This window comes from Alligator mississippiensis, chromosome 9 (genome assembly GCF_030867095.1).
Source record: "Alligator mississippiensis isolate rAllMis1 chromosome 9, rAllMis1, whole genome shotgun sequence".
Lineage (NCBI taxonomy): Eukaryota > Metazoa > Chordata > Crocodylia > Alligatoridae > Alligator > Alligator mississippiensis.
The window spans coordinates 34,797,939-34,817,894 of record NC_081832.1 but is presented as its reverse complement, the minus strand read 5'-3'; positions in this window follow the sequence as shown (position 1 = coordinate 34,817,894).

Here is a 19,956-nt window from a genome sequence, read left to right as displayed (position 1 = left end):
CTTCTACAAGATCAACCACTCCATCTCCTACTACTACTACTACAAGAACAACCACTACTACTACTACAAGAACGACCACCACTACTACTACTACTGCAAGAACAACCTTTACTACTACTACAAGAACAACCACAGCTACTACTTAAAGAACAACCACGGCTTCTCCTAATACTACTACTACGAGAATAACCACTATTACTACTACAAGAACAACCACCACTACTACTACTACTACTACAAGAAAAACCTCTACTATTAATACACGGGCAACCACCACTTCTACTACTACTGCTACTACAAGAGCAAACACTACTACTAATACAAGAACGACCACTACTACTACTGCTACTACCAGTAGACCCACTACTACTATTACAAGAACAACCACTACTACTTCTACAAGAACAACCACTACAACTACCACTACTACAACTACAAGAGCAACCACTACTACTACAAGAACAACCACCACCACTACTACTGCTACTACAAGAACAACCGCTACTACTACTACTACTACTACTACAAGAACAACCACTACTACTTCTACAAGAACAACCACTACTTCTCCTACTACTACTACTACTACTACTACAAGAACAACCACTAATACTACTACTACTAAAAGAACAACCACTACTACTAATACAAGAACAACCACTACTACTACTAGTACTACTACTACTACTACTACTACAAGAACAACCACTACTACTACTACAAGTACAACCACGACTACTACTACTACTACAAGAACAACCACTACTACTACTACTACTACTACAAGTAGAACCACTACTACTACTAAAACAACAACCACTACTACTACTACAAGAACAACCACTACTACTACTACAAGTATTACAAGAAAAACCACTACTACTACTACAAGAACAACCACTACTACTTCTACAAGAACAACCACTACAACTACCATTACTACAACTACAAGAACAACCACTACTACTACAAGAACAACCACCACTACTACTACTGCTACTACAAGAACAACCGCTACTACTACTACTACTACTACAAGAACAACCACTACTACTTCTACAAGAACAACCACTACTTCTCCTACTACTACTACTACTACAAGAACAACCACTACTACTACTACTACTAAAAGAACAACCACTACTACTACTACAAGAACAACCACTACTACTACTAGTACTACTACTACTACTACTACTACTACAAGAACAACCACTACTACTTCTAAAAGTACAGCCACAACTACTACTACAAGAATAACCCCTACTACTGCTACAAGAACAACCACTGCTTCTCCTACTACTCCTTATACTACAAGAACAAACACTACTACTAGTAGTATTACAAGAAAAACCACTACTACTACTACAAGAACAACTGCTACTAATACTATTACAAGTACAACCACTACTACTACCAGAACAACCACTACTACTACTACAAGAGAAACCACTACTACTAATACAGGAACAACCACTACTACTATTACTAGTATTACAACAACAACCAGTACTACCATTACAAGAACAAACACTACTATTTCCAGAAGTAAAACCACTACTACTACTGTTACTACAAGAACAACCAGCACCACTACTACTACTACAAGAACAACCACTACTACTACTACAAGAACAACCACTACAACTACCACTACTACAACTACAAGAACAACCGCCACTACAACAACAAATACTACTACTACAAGAGAAACCACTTCTACTACTACTACTACTACAACAAGAACAACCACTACTACTACTACAAGAACAACCACTACAACTACCACTACTACAACTACAAGAACAACCACTACTACTACAAGAACAACCCCAGCTACTACTTAAAGAACAACCACGGCTTCTCCTAATACTACTACTACGAGAATAACCACTATAACTACTACAAGAACAACCACCACTACTACTACTACTACTACAAGAAAAACCTCTACTATTAATACACGGGCAACCACCACTTCTACTACTACTGCTACTACAAGAACAAACACTACTACTAATACAAGAACGACCACTACTACTACTGCTACTACCAGTAGACCCACTACTACTATTACAAGAACAACCACTACTACTACTACTAGTATTACAAGAACAACCACTTCTAATACTACAAGTACAAACAAAAATACTACTACAAGAACAACCCCTACTACTACTACAAGAACAACCACTGCTTCTCCTACTACTACTACTACAAGAACAACCACTACTTCTACTACTACAAGAACAACCACCACCACTACTACTAATACTACTACTACTACAAGATCAACCACTACCACTTCGACAAGAACAACCACTACTACTTGTACTAGTATTACAAGAACAACCACTACTACTATTACAAGAACAACCACTACTACTACTACAAGTATTACAAGAAAAGCCACTACTACGACTACAAGAACAACCACTACTACTTCTACATGAACAACCACTACAACTACCACTACTACAACTACCAGAACAACCACTACTACTACAATAACAACCACCACTACTACTACTGCTACTACAAAAACAACTACTACTACTTCTACAAGAACAACCACTACTTCTACTACTACTACTACTACTACTACTACTACTACTACAAGAACAACCACTACTACTACTACAAGAACAACCACTACTACTACTAGTACTACTACTACTACTACTACTACTACTACAAGAACAACCACTACTACTTCTAAAAGTACAGCCACAACTACTACTACAAGAATAACCCCTACTACTGCTACAAGAACAACCACTGCTTCTCCTACTACTCCTTATACTACAAGAACAAACACTACTACTAGTAGTATTACAAGAAAAACCACTACTACTACTACAAGAACAACTGCTACTAATACTATTACAAGTACAACCACTACTACTACCAGAACAACCACTACTACTACTACAAGAGAAACCACTACTGCTACTACAGGAACAACCACTACTACTATTACTAGTATTACAACAACAACCAGTACTACCATTACAAGAACAAACACTACTATTTCCAGAAGTAAAACCACTACTACTACTGTTACTACAAGAACAACCAGCACCACTACTACTACTACAAGAACAACCACTACTACTACTACAAGAACAACCACTACAGCTACCACTACTACAACTACAAGAACAACCACCACTACAACAACAAATACTACTACTACAAGAGAAACCACTTCTACTACTACTACTACTACTACAAGAACAACCACTACTACTACTACAAGAATAACCACTACAACTACCACTACTACAACTACAAGAACAACCACTACTACTACAAGAACAACCACCACTACTACTACTTCTACAAGAACAACCACTACTACTACTACAAGAACAACCGCCACTACTACTACTACTACTACTACAAGATCAACCACTACTACTACTACTACTACTTCTACAAGTAGAACCACTACTACTACTAAAACAACAACCACTACTACTACTACAAGAACAACCACTACTACTACTACAAGTATTACAAGAAAAACCACTACTACTACTACAAGAACAACCACTACTACTTCTACAAGAACAACCACTACAACTACCACTACTACAACTACAAGAACAACCACTACTACTACAAGAACAACCACCACTACTACTACTGCTACTACAAGAACAACCGCTACTACTACTACTACTACAAGAACAACCACTACTACTTCTACAAGAACAACCACTACTTCTCCTACTACTACTACTACTACTACAAGAACAACCACTAATACTACTACTACTAAAAGAACAACCACTACTACTACTACAAGAACAACCACTACTACTACTAGTACTACTACTACTAGTACTACTACTACTACTACTACTACAAGAACAACCACTACTACTACTACAAGTACAACCACGACTACTACTACTACTACAAGAACAACCACTACTACTACTACTACTACTACTACAAGTAGAACCACTACTACTACTAAAACAACAACCACTACTACTACTACAAGAACAACCACTACTACTACTACAAGTATTACAAGAAAAACCACTACTACTTCTACAAGAACAACCACTACAACTACCATTACTACAACTACAAGAACAACCACTACTACTACAAGAACAACCAACACTACTACTACTGCTACTACAAGAACAACCGCTACTACTACTACTACTACAAGAACAACCACTACTACTTCTACAAGAACAACCACTACTTCTCCTACTACTACTACTACTACTACTACTACAAGAACAACCACTACTACTACTACTACTAAAAGAACAACCACTACTACTACTACAAGAACAACCACTACTACTACTAGTACTACTACTACTACTACTACTACTACAAGAACAACCACTACTACTTCTAAAAGTACAGCCACAACTACTACTACAAGAATAACCCCTACTACTGCTACAAGAACAACCACTGCTTCTCCTCCTACTACTTCTACTACAAGAACAACCACTACTACTAGTAGTATTACAAGAAAAACCACTACTACTACTACAAGAACAACTGCTACTAATACTATTACAAGTACAACCACTACTACTACCAGAACAACCACTACTACTACTACAAGAGAAACCACTACTACTACTACTACACGAACAACCACTATTACTATTACTAGTATTACAACAACAACCAGTACTACCATTACAAGAACAAACACTACTATTTCCAGAAGTAAAACCACTACTACTACTGCTACTACAAGAACAACCAGCACCACTACTACTACTACAAGAACAACCACTACTACAACTACAAGAACAACCACTACTACTACTACTAGTATTACAACAACAACCAGTACTAACACTACAAGAACAAACACTACTACATCCAGAAGTGAAACCACTACTACTACTACTACACGAACAACCACTATTACTATTACTAGTATTACAACAACAACCAGTACTACCATTACAAGAACAAACACTACTATTTCCAGAAGTAAAACCACTACTACTACTGCTACTACAAGAACAACCAGCACCACTACTACTACTACAAGAACAACCACTACTACTACTACAAGAACAACCACTACTACTACTACTAGTATTACAACAACAACCACTACTACTACTACAAGAACAACCACCACTACTTCTACTAGTATTACAAGAACAACCCCTACTACTACTACAAGAACAACAGCTACTACTAATAATACTACCACATGTACAACCACTGCTACTACAACAACAACAAATACTACTACTACAAGAGAAACCACTACATCTACTACTACTACTACAAGAACAACCACTACTACTACTACAAGAAAAAACACTGCTTCTCCTACTACTACTATTACAAGAACAACCACTACTACTACTACAAGAACAACCTCCACTACTAATACTAGAACAACCACTACTACTACTACTACTACTACTTCTACTACTACTACTTCTACTACTCCTACTACAAGAACAACCACTACTACTAATACTAATACTACTATTACAAGGACAACCACTACGATTACTACAACTAGAACCACTACAACTACTACAAGAACAACCACTACTACTACTACTACTACTACAAGAACAACCACTAATACTAATACAAGAACAACCACTACTTCTACTACTTCAAGAACAAGCACTACCACTACTACTACAAGAACTACCACTACTACTACTACAAGAACAACCACTGCTTCTCCTACTACTACTACTTCAAGAACAACCACTACTACTTCTACAAGATCAACCACTCCATCTCCTACTACTACTACACAAAGAACAACCACTACTACTACTACAAGAACGACCACCACTACTACTACTACTGCAAGAACAACCTTTACTACTACTACAAGAACAACCACAGCTACTACTTAAAGAACAACCACGGCTTCTCCTAATACTACTACTACGAGAATAACCACTATTACTACTACAAGAACAACCACCACTACTACTACTACTACTACAAGAAAAACCTCTACTATTAATACACGGGCAACCACCACTTCTACTACTACTGCTACTACAAGAGCAAACACTACTACTAATACAAGAACGACCACTACTACTACTGCTACTACCAGTAGACCCACTACTACTATTACAAGAACAACCACTACTACTTCTACAAGAACAACCACTACAACTACCACTACTACAACTACAAGAACAACCACTACTACTACAAGAACAACCACCACTACTACTACTGCTACTACAAGAACAACCGCTACTACTACTACTACTACTACAAGAACAACCAGTACTACTTCTACAAGAACAACCACTACTTCTCCTACTACTACTACTACTACTACTACAAGAACAACCACTAATACTACTACTACTAAAAGAACAACCACTACTACTACTACAAGAACAACCACTACTACTACTAGTACTACTACTACTACTACTACTACTACAAGAACAACCACTACTACTACTACAAGTACAACCACGACTACTACTACTACTACAAGAACAACCACTACTACTACTACTACTACTACAAGTAGAACCACTACTACTACTAAAACAACAACCACTACTACTACTACAAGAACAACCACTACTACTACTACAAGTATTACAAGAAAAACCACTACTACTACTACAAGAACAACCACTACTACTTCTACAAGAACAACCACTACAACTACCATTACTACAACTACAAGAACAACCACTACTACTACAAGAACAACCACCACTACTACTACTGCTACTACAAGAACAACCGCTACTACTACTACTACTACTACAAGAACAACCACTACTACTTCTACAAGAACAACCACTACTTCTCCTACTACTACTACTACTACAAGAACAACCACTACTACTACTACTACTAAAAGAACAACCACTACTACTACTATAAGAACAACCACTACTACTACTAGTACTACTACTACTACTACTACTACTACAAGAACAACCACTACTACTTCTAAAAGTACAGCCACAACTACTACTACAATTATAACCCCTACTACTGCTACAAGAACAACCACTGCTTCTCCTACTACTCCTTATACTACAAGAACAAACACTACTACTAGTAGTATTACTAGAAAAACCACTACTACTACTACAAGAACAACTGCTACTAATACTATTACAAGTACAACCACTACTACTACCAGAACAACCACTACTACTACTACAAGAGAAACCACTACTACTACAGGAACAACCACTACTACTATTACTAGTATTACAACAACAACCAGTACTACCATTACAAGAACAAACACTACTATTTCCAGAAGTAAAACCACTACTACTACTGTTACTACAAGAACAACCAGCACCACTACTACTACTACAAGAACAACCACTACTACTACTACAAGAACAACCACTACAACTACCACTACTACAACTACAAGAACAACCACTACTACTACAAGAACAACCACAGCTACTACTTAAAGAACAACCACGGCTTCTCCTAATACTACTACTACGAGAATAACCACTATTACTACTACAAGAACAACCACCACTACTACTACTACTACTACAAGAAAAACCTCTACTATTAATACACGGGCAACCACCACTTCTACTACTACTGCTACTACAAGAACAAACACTACTACTAATACAAGAACGACCACTACTACTACTGCTACTACCAGTAGACCCACTACTACTTTTACAAGAACAACCACTACTACTACTACTAGTATTACAAGAACAACCACTTCTAATACTACAAGTACAAACACCACTACTACTACAAGAACAACCCCTACTACTACTACAAGAACAACCACTGCTTCTCCTACTACTACTACTACAAGAACAACCACTACTTCTACTACTACAAGAACAACCACCACCACTACTACTAATACTACTACTACTACAAGATCAACCACTACCACTTCGACAAGAACAACCAATACTACTTGTACTAGTATTACAAGAACAACCACTACTACTATTACAAGAACAACCACTACTACTACTACAAGTATTACAAGAAAAGCCACTACTACGACTACAAGAACAACCACTACTACTTCTACATGAACAACCACTACAACTACCACTACTACAACTACCAGAACAACCACTACTACTACAATAACAACCACCACTACTACTACTGCTACTACAAAAACAACTACTACTACTTCTACAAGAACAACCACTACTTCTACTACTACTACTACTACTACTACTACTACAAGAACAACCACTACTACTACTACAAGAACAACCACTACTACTACTAGTACTACTACTACTACTACTACTACTACAAGAACAACCACTACTACTTCTAAAAGTACAGCCACAACTACTACTACAAGAATAACCCCTACTACTGCTACAAGAACAACCACTGCTTCTCCTACTACTCCTTATACTACAAGAACAAACACTACTACTAGTAGTATTACAAGAAAAACCACTACTACTACTACAAGAACAACTGCTACTAATACTATTACAAGTACAACCACTACTACTACCAGAACAACCACTACTACTACTACAAGAGAAACCACTACTGCTACTACAGGAACAACCACTTCTACTATTACTAGTATTACAACAACAACCAGTACTACCATTACAAGAACAAACACTACTATTTCCAGAAGTAAAACCACTACTACTACTGTTACTACAAGAACAACCAGCACCACTACTACTACTACAAGAACAACCACTACTACTACTACTACTAAAAGAACAACCACTACTACTACTACAAGAACAACCACTACTACTACTAGTACTACTACTACTACTACTACTACTACAAGAACAACCACTACTACTTCTAAAAGTACAGCCACAACTACTACTACAAGAATAACCCCTACTACTGCTACAAGAACAACCACTGCTTCTCCTACTACTCCTTATACTACAAGAACAAACACTACTACTAGTAGTATTACAAGAAAAACCACTACTACTACTACAAGAACAACTGCTACTAATACTATTACAAGTACAACCACTACTACTACCAGAACAACCACTACTACTACTACAAGAGAAACCACTACTACTACTACAGGAACAACCACTACTACTATTACTAGTATTACAACAACAACCAGTACTACCATTACAAGAACAAACACTACTATTTCCAGAAGTAAAACCACTACTACTACTGTTACTACAAGAACAACCAGCACCACTACTACTACTACAACAACAACCACTACTACTACTACAAGAACAACCACTACAACTACCACTACTACAACTACAAGAACAACCACCACTACAACAACAAATACTACTACTACAAGAGAAACCACTTCTACTACTACTACTACTACTACAAGAACAACCACTACTACTACTACAAGAACAACCACTACAACTACCACTACTACAACTACAAGAACAACCACTACTACTACAAGAACAACCACCACTACTACTACTTCTACAAGAACAACCACTACTACTACTACAAGAACAACCGCTACTACTACTACTACTACTACAAGATCAACCACTACTACTACTACTACTACTACAAGTAGAACCACTACTACTACTAAAACAACAACCACTACTACTACTACAAGAACAACCACTACTACTACTACAAGTACTACAAAAAAAACCACTACTACTACTACAAGAACAACCACTACTACTTCTACAAGCACAACCACTACAACTACCACTACTACAACTACAAGAACAACCACTACTACTACAAGAACAACCACCACTACTACTACTGCTACTACAAGAACAACCGCTACTACTACTACTACTACTACTACAAGAACAACCACTACTACTTCTACAAGAACAACCACTACTTCTCCTACTACTACTACTACTACTACAAGAACAACCACTACTACTACTACTACTAAAAGAACAACCACTACTACTACTACAAGAACAACCACTACTACTACTACTACTACTACTACTACTACTACTACAAGAACAACCACTACTACTTCTAAAAGTACAGCCACAACTACTACTACAAGAATAACCCCTACTACTGCTACAAGAACAACCACTGCTTCTCCTCCTACTACTTCTACTACAAGAACAACCACTACTACTAGTAGTATTACAAGAAAAACCACTACTACTACTACAAGAACAACTGCTACTAATACTATTACAAGTACAACCACTACTACTACCAGAACAACCACTACTACTACTACAAGAGAAACCACTACTACTACTACTACACGAACAACCACTATTACTAGTATTACAACAACAACCAGTACTACCATTACAAGAACAAACACTACTATTTCCAGAAGTAAAACCACTACTACTACTGCTACTACAAGAACAACCAGCACCACTACTACTACTACAAGAACAACCACTACTACAACTACAAGAACAACCACTACTACTACTACTAGTATTACAACAACAACCAGTACTAACACTACAAGAACAAACACTACTACATCCAGAAGTGAAACCACTACTACTACTACTACACGAACAACCACTATTACTATTACTAGTATTACAACAACAACCAGTACTACCATTACAAGAACAAACACTACTATTTCCAGAAGTAAAACCACTACTACTACTGCTACTACAAGAACAACCAGCACCACTACTACTACTACAAGAACAACCACTACTACTACTACAAGAACAACCACTACTACTACTACTAGTATTACAACAACAACCACTACTACTACTACAAGAACAACCACCACTACTTCTACTAGTATTACAAGAACAACCCCTACTACTACTACAAGAACAACAGCTACTACTAATAATACTACCACACGTACAACCACTACTACTACAACAACAACAAATACTACTACTACAAGAGAAACCACTACATCTACTACTACTACTACAAGAAAAACCACTACTACTACTACAAGAAAAAACACTGCTTCTCCTACTACTACTATTACAAGAACAACCACTACTACTACTACAAGAACAACCTCCACTACTAATACTAGAACAACCACTACTACTACTACTACTACTACTTCTACTACTACTACTTCTACTACTCCTACTACAAGAACAACCACTACTACTAATACTAATACTACTATTACAAGGACAACCACTACGATTACTACAACTAGAACCACTACAACTACTACAAGAACAACCACTACTACTACTACTACTACTACTACAAGAACAACCACTAATACTAATACAAGAACAACCACTACTTCTACTACTTCAAGAACAAGCACTACCACTACTACTACAAGAACTACCACTACTACTACTACAAGAACAACCACTGCTTCTCCTACTACTACTACTTCAAGAACAACCACTACTACTTCTACAAGATCAACCACTCCATCTCCTACTACTACTACTACAAGAACAACCACTACTACTACTACAAGAACGACCACCACTACTACTACTACTGCAAGAACAACCTTTACTACTACTACAAGAACAACCACAGCTACTACTTAAAGAACAACCACGGCTTCTCCTAATACTACTACTACGAGAATAACCACTATTACTACTACAAGAACAACCACCACTACTACTACTACTACTACAAGAAAAACCTCTACTATTAATACACGGGCAACCACCACTTCTACTACTACTGCTACTACAAGAGCAAACACTACTACTAATACAAGAACGACCACTACTACTACTGCTACTACCAGTAGACCCACTACTACTATTACAAGAACAACCACTACTACTTCTACAAGAACAACCACTACAACTACCACTACTACAACTACAAGAACAACCACTACTACTACAAGAACAACCACCACCACTACTACTGCTACTACAAGAACAACCGCTACTACTACTACTACTACTACTACAAGAACAACCACTACTACTTCTACAAGAACAACCACTACTTCTCCTACTACTACTACTACTACTACAAGAACAACCACTAATACTACTACTACTAAAAGAACAACCACTACTACTACTACAAGAACAACCACTACTACTACTAGTACTACTACTACTACTACTACTACAAGAACAACCTCTACTACTACTACAAGTACAACCACGACTACTACTACTACTACAAGAACAACCACTACTACTACTACTACTACTACAAGTAGAACCACTACTACTACTAAAACAACAACCACTACTACTACTACAAGAACAACCACTACTACTACTACAAGTATTACAAGAAAAACCACTACTACTACTACAAGAACAACCACTACTACTTCTACAAGAACAACCACTACAACTACCATTACTACAACTACAAGAACAACCACTACTACTACAAGAACAACCACCACTACTACTACTGCTACTACAAGAACAACCGCTACTACTACTACTACTACTACTACAAGAACAACCACTACTACTACTAGTACTACTACTACTACTACTACTACAAGAACAACCACTACTACTTCTAAAAGTACAGCCACAACTACTACTACAAGAATAACCCCTACTACTGCTACAAGAACAACCACTGCTTCTCCTCCTACTACTTCTACTACAAGAACAACCACTACTACTAGTAGTATTACAAGAAAAACCACTACTACTACTACAAGAACAACTGCTACTAATACTATTACAAGTACAACCAGTACTACTACCAGAACAACCACTACTACTACTACAAGAGAAACCACTACTACTACTACTACACGAACAACCACTTTTACTATTACTAGTATTACAACAACAACCAGTACTACCATTACAAGAACAAACACTACTATTTCCAGAAGTAAAACCACTACTACTACTGCTACTACAAGAACAACCAGCACCACTACTACTACTACAAGAACAACCACTACTACAACTACAAGAACAACCACTACTACTACTACTAGTATTACAACAACAACCAGTACTAACACTACAAGAACAAACACTACTACATCCAGAAGTGAAACCACTACTACTACTACTACACGAACAACCACTATTACTATTACTAGTATTACAACAACAACCAGTACTACCATTACAAGAACAAACACTACTATTTCCAGAAGTAAAACCACTACTACTACTGCTACTACAAGAACAACCAGCACCACTACTACTACTACAAGAACAACCACTACTACTACTACAAGAACAACCACTACTACTACTACTAGTATTACAACAACAACCACTACTACTACTACAAGAACAACCACCACTACTTCTACTAGTATTACAAGAACAACCCCTACTACTACTACAAGAACAACAGCTACTACTAATAATACTACCGCAAGTACAACCACTACTACTACAACAACAACAAATACTACTACTACAAGAGAAACCACTACATCTACTACTACTACTACAAGAACAACCACTACTACTACTACAAGAAAAAACACTGCTTCTCCTACTACTACTATTACAAGAACAACCACTACTACTACTACAAGAACAACCTCCACTACTAATACTAGAACAACCACTACTACTACTACTACTACTACTTCTACTACTACTACTTCTACTACTCCTACTACAAGAACAACCACTACTACTAATACTAATACTACTATTACAAGGACAACCACTACGATTACTACAACTAGAACCACTACAACTACTACAAGAACAACCACTACTACTACTACTACTACTACTACAAGAACAACCACTAATACTAATACAAGAACAACCACTACTTCTACTACTTCAAGAACAAGCACTACCACTACTACTACAAGAACTACCACTACTACTACTACAAGAACAACCACTGCTTCTCCTACTACTACTACTTCAAGAACAACCACTACTACTTCTACAAGATCAACCACTCCATCTCCTACTACTACTACTACAAGAACAACCACTACTACTACTACAAGAACGACCACCACTACTACTACTACTGCAAGAACAACCTTTACTACTACTACAAGAACAACCACAGCTACTACTTAAAGAACAACCACGGCTTCTCCTAATACTACTACTACGAGAATAACCACTATTACTACTACAAGAACAACCACCACTACTACTACTACTACTACAAGAAAAACCTCTACTATTAATACACGGGCAACCACCACTTCTACTACTACTGCTACTACAAGAACAAACACTACTACTAATACAAGAACGACCACTACTACTACTGCTACTACCAGTAGACCCACTACTACTATTACAAGAACAACCACTACTACTTCTACAAGAACAACCACTACAACTACCACTACTACAACTACAAGAACAACCACTACTACTACAAGAACAACCACCACTACTACTACTGCTACTACAAGAACAACCGCTACTACTACTACTACTACTACAAGAACAACCACTACTACTTCTACAAGAACAACCACTACTTCTCCTACTACTACTACTACTACTACTACTACAAGAACAACCACTAATACTACTACTACTAAAAGAACAACCACTACTACTACTACAAGAACAACCACTACTACTACTAGTACTACTACTACTACTACTACTACAAGAACAACCACTACTACTACTACAAGTACAACCACGACTACTACTACTACTACAAGAACAACCACTACTACTACTACTACTACTACTACTACAAGTAGAACCACTACTACTACTAAAACAACAACCACTACTACTACTACAAGAACAACCACTACTACTACTACAAGTATTACAAGAAAAACCTCTACTACTACTACAAGAACAACCACTACAACTACCATTACTACAACTACAAGAACAACCACTACTACTACAAGAACAACCACCACTACTACTACTGCTACTACAAGAACAACCGCTACTACTACTACTACTACTACAAGAACAACCACTACTACTTCTACAAGAACAACCACTACTTCTCCTACTACTACTACTACTACAAGAACAACCACTACTACTACTACTACTAAAAGAACAACCACTACTACTACTACAAGAACAACCACTACTACTACTAGTACTACTACTACTACTACTACTACAAGAACAACCACTACTACTTCTAAAAGTACAGCCACAACTACTACTACAAGAATAACCCCTACTACTGCTACAAGAACAACCACTGCTTCTCCTACTACTCCTTATACTACAAGAACAAACACTACTACTAGTAGTATTACAAGAAAAACCACTACTACCACTACAAGATCAACTGCTACTAATACTATTACAAGTACAACCACTACTACTACCAGAACAACCACTACTACTACTACAAGAGAAACCACTACTACTACTACAGGAACAACCACTACTACTATTACTAGTATTACAACAACAACCAGTACTACCATTACAAGAACAAACACTACTATTTCCAGAAGTAAAACCACTACTACTACTGTTACTACAAGAACAACCAGCACCACTACTACTACTACAACAACAACCACTACTACTACTACAAGAACAACCACTACAACTACCACTACTACAACTACAAGAACAACCTCCACTACAACAACAAATACTACTACTACAAGAGAAACCACTTCTACTACTACTACTACTACTACAAGAACAACCACTACTACTACTACAAGAACAACCACTACAACTACCACTACTACAACTACAAGAACAACCACTACTACTACAAGAACAACCACCACTACTACTACTTCTACAAGAACAACCACTACTACTACTACAAGAACAACCGCTACTACTACTACTACTACTACAAGATCAACCACTACTACTACTACTACTACTACAAGTAGAACCACTACTACTACTAAAACAACAACCACTACTACTACTACAAGAACAACCACTACTACTACTACAAGTACTACAAAAAAAACCACTACTACTACTACAAGAACAACCACTACTACTTCTACAAGCACAACCACTACAACTACCACTACTACAACTACAAGAACAACCACTACTACTACAAGAACAACCACCACTACTACTACTGCTACTACAAGAACAACCGCTACTACTACTACTACTACTACAAGAACAACCACTACTACTTCTACAAGAACAACCACTACTTCTCCTACTACTACTACTACTACTACAAGAACAACCACTACTACTACTACTACTACTAAAAGAACAACCACTACTACTACTACAAGAACAACCACTACTACTACTAGTACTACTACTACTACTACTACTACTACTACTACTACTACAAGAACAACCACTACTACTTCTAAAAGTACAGCCACAACTACTACTACAAGAATAACCCCTACTACTGCTACAAGAACAACCACTGCTTCTCCTCCTACTACTTCTACTACAAGAACAACCACTACTACTAGTAGTATTACAAGAAAAACCACTACTACTACTACAAGAACAACTGCTACTAATACTATTACAAGTACAACCACTACTACTACCAGAACAACCACTACTACTACTACAAGAGAAACCACTACTACTACTACTACACGAACAACCACTATTACTATTACTAGTATTACAACAACAACCAGTACTACCATTACAAGAACAAACACTACTATTTCCAGAAGTAAAACCACTACTACTACTGCTACTACAAGAACAACCAGCACCACTACTACTACTACAAGAACAACCACTACTACTACTACAAGAACAACCACTACTACTACTACTAGTATTACAACAACAACCAGTACTACCACTAAAAGAACAAACACTACTACATCCAGAAGTGAAACCACTACTACTACTACTACAAGAACAACCACCACCACCACTACGACTACTACTACAAGAACAACCACTACTACTACTACAAGAACAACCACCACTACTTCTACTAGTATTACAAGAACAACCCCTACTACTACTACAAGAACAACAGCTACTACTAATAATACTACCACACGTACAACCACTACTACTACAACAACAACAAATACTACTACTACAAGAGAAACCACTACATCTACTACTACTACTACAAGAACAACCACTACTACTACTACAAGAAAAAACACTGCTTCTCCTACTACTACTATTACAAGAACAACCACTACTACTAATACAAGAACAACCTCCACTACTAATACTAGAACAACTACTACTACTACTACTACTACTACTACTTCTACTACTACTACTTCTACTACTCCTACTACAAGAACAACCACTACTACTAATACTAATACTACTATTACAAGGACAACCACTACTACTACTACAAGAACAACCTCCACTACTAATACTAGAACAACCACTACTACTACTACTACTACTACTTCTACTACTACTACTTCTACTACTCCTACTACAAGAACAACCACTACTACTAATACTAATACTACTATTACAAGGACAACCACTACGATTACTACAACTAGAACCACTACAACTACTACAAGAACAACCACTACTACTACTACTACTACTACTACAAGAACAACCACTAATACTAATACAAGAACAACCACTACTTCTACTACTTCAAGAACAAGCACTACCACTACTACTACAAGAACTACCACTACTACTACTACAAGAACAACCACTGCTTCTCCTACTACTACTACTTCAAGAACAACCACTACTACTTCTACAAGATCAACCACTCCATCTCCTACTACTACTACTACAAGAACAACCACTACTACTACTACAAGAACGACCACCACTACTACTACTACTGCAAGAACAACCTTTACTACTACTACAAGAACAACCACAGCTACTACTTAAAGAACAACCACGGCTTCTCCTAATACTACTACTACGAGAATAACCACTATTACTACTACAAGAACAACCACCACTACTACTACTACTACTACAAGAAAAACCTCTACTATTAATACACGGGCAACCACCACTTCTACTACTACTGCTACTACAAGAGCAAACACTACTACTAATACAAGAACGACCACTACTACTACTGCTACTACCAGTAGACCCACTACTACTATTACAAGAACAACCACTACAACTACCACTACTACAACTACAAGAACAACCACTACTACTACAAGAACAACCACCACCACTACTACTGCTACTACAAGAACAACCGCTACTACTACTACTACTACTACTACAAGAACAACCACTACTACTTCTACAAGAACAACCACTACTTCTCCTACTACTACTACTACTACTACAAGAACAACCACTAATACTACTACTACTAAAAGAACAACCACTACTACTACTACAAGAACAACCACTACTACTACTAGTACTACTACTACTACTACTACTACAAGAACAACCTCTACTACTACTACAAGTACAACCACGACTACTACTACTACTACAAGAACAACCACTACTACTACTACTACTACTACAAGTAGAACCACTACTACTACTAAAACAACAACCACTACTACTACTACAAGAACAACCACTACTACTACTACAAGTATTACAAGAAAAACCACTACTACTACTACAAGAACAACCACTACTACTTCTACAAGAACAACCACTACAACTACCATTACTACAACTACAAGAACAACCACTACTACTACAAGAACAACCACCACTACTACTACTGCTACTACAAGAACAACCGCTACTACTACTACTACTACTACAAGAACAACCACTACTACTACTAGTACTACTACTACTACTACTACTACAAGAACAACCACTACTACTTCTAAAAGTACAGCCACAACTACTACTACAAGAATAACCCCTACTACTGCTACAAGAACAACCACTGCTTCTCCTCCTACTACTTCTACTACAAGAACAACCACTACTACTAGTAGTATTACAAGAAAAACCACTACTACTACTACAAGAACAACTGCTACTAATACTATTACAAGTACAACCAGTACTACTACCAGAACAACCACTACTACTACTACAAGAGAAACCACTGCTACTACTACTACACGAACAACCACTTTTACTATTACTAGTATTACAACAACAACCAGTACTACCATTACAAGAACAAACACTACTATTTCCAGAAGTAAAACCACTACTACTACTGCTACTACAAGAACAACCAGCACCACTACTACTACTACAAGAACAACCACTACTACAACTACAAGAACAACCACTACTACTACTACTAGTATTACAACAACAACCAGTACTAACACTACAAGAACAAACACTACTACATCCAGAAGTGAAACCACTACTACTACTACTACACGAACAACCACTATTACTATTACTAGTATTACAACAACAACCAGTACTACCATTACAAGAACAAACACTACTATTTCCAGAAGTAAAACCACTACTACTACTGCTACTACAAGAACAACCAGCACCACTACTACTACTACAAGAACAACCACTACTACTACTACAAGAACAACCACTACTACTACTACTAGTATTACAACAACAACCACTACTACTACTACAAGAACAACCACCACTACTTCTACTAGTATTACAAGAACAACCCCTACTACTACTACAAGAACAACAGCTACTACTAATAATACTACCGCAAGTACAACCACTACTACTACAACAACAACAAATACTACTACTACAAGAGAAACCACTACATCTACTACTACTACTACAAGAACAACCACTACTACTACTACAAGAAAAAACACTGCTTCTCCTACTACTACTATTACAAGAACAACCACTACTACTACTACAAGAACAACCTCCACTACTAATACTAGAACAACCACTACTACTACTACTACTACTACTTCTACTACTACTACTTCTACTACTCCTACTACAAGAACAACCACTACTACTAATACTAATACTACTATTACAAGGACAACCACTACGATTACTACAACTAGAACCACTACAACTACTACAAGAACAACCACTACTACTACTACTACTACTACTACAAGAACAACCACTAATACTAATACAAGAACAACCACTACTTCTACTACTTCAAGAACAAGCACTACCACTACTACTACAAGAACTACCACTACTACTACTACAAGAACAACCACTGCTTCTCCTACTACTACTACTTCAAGAACAACCACTA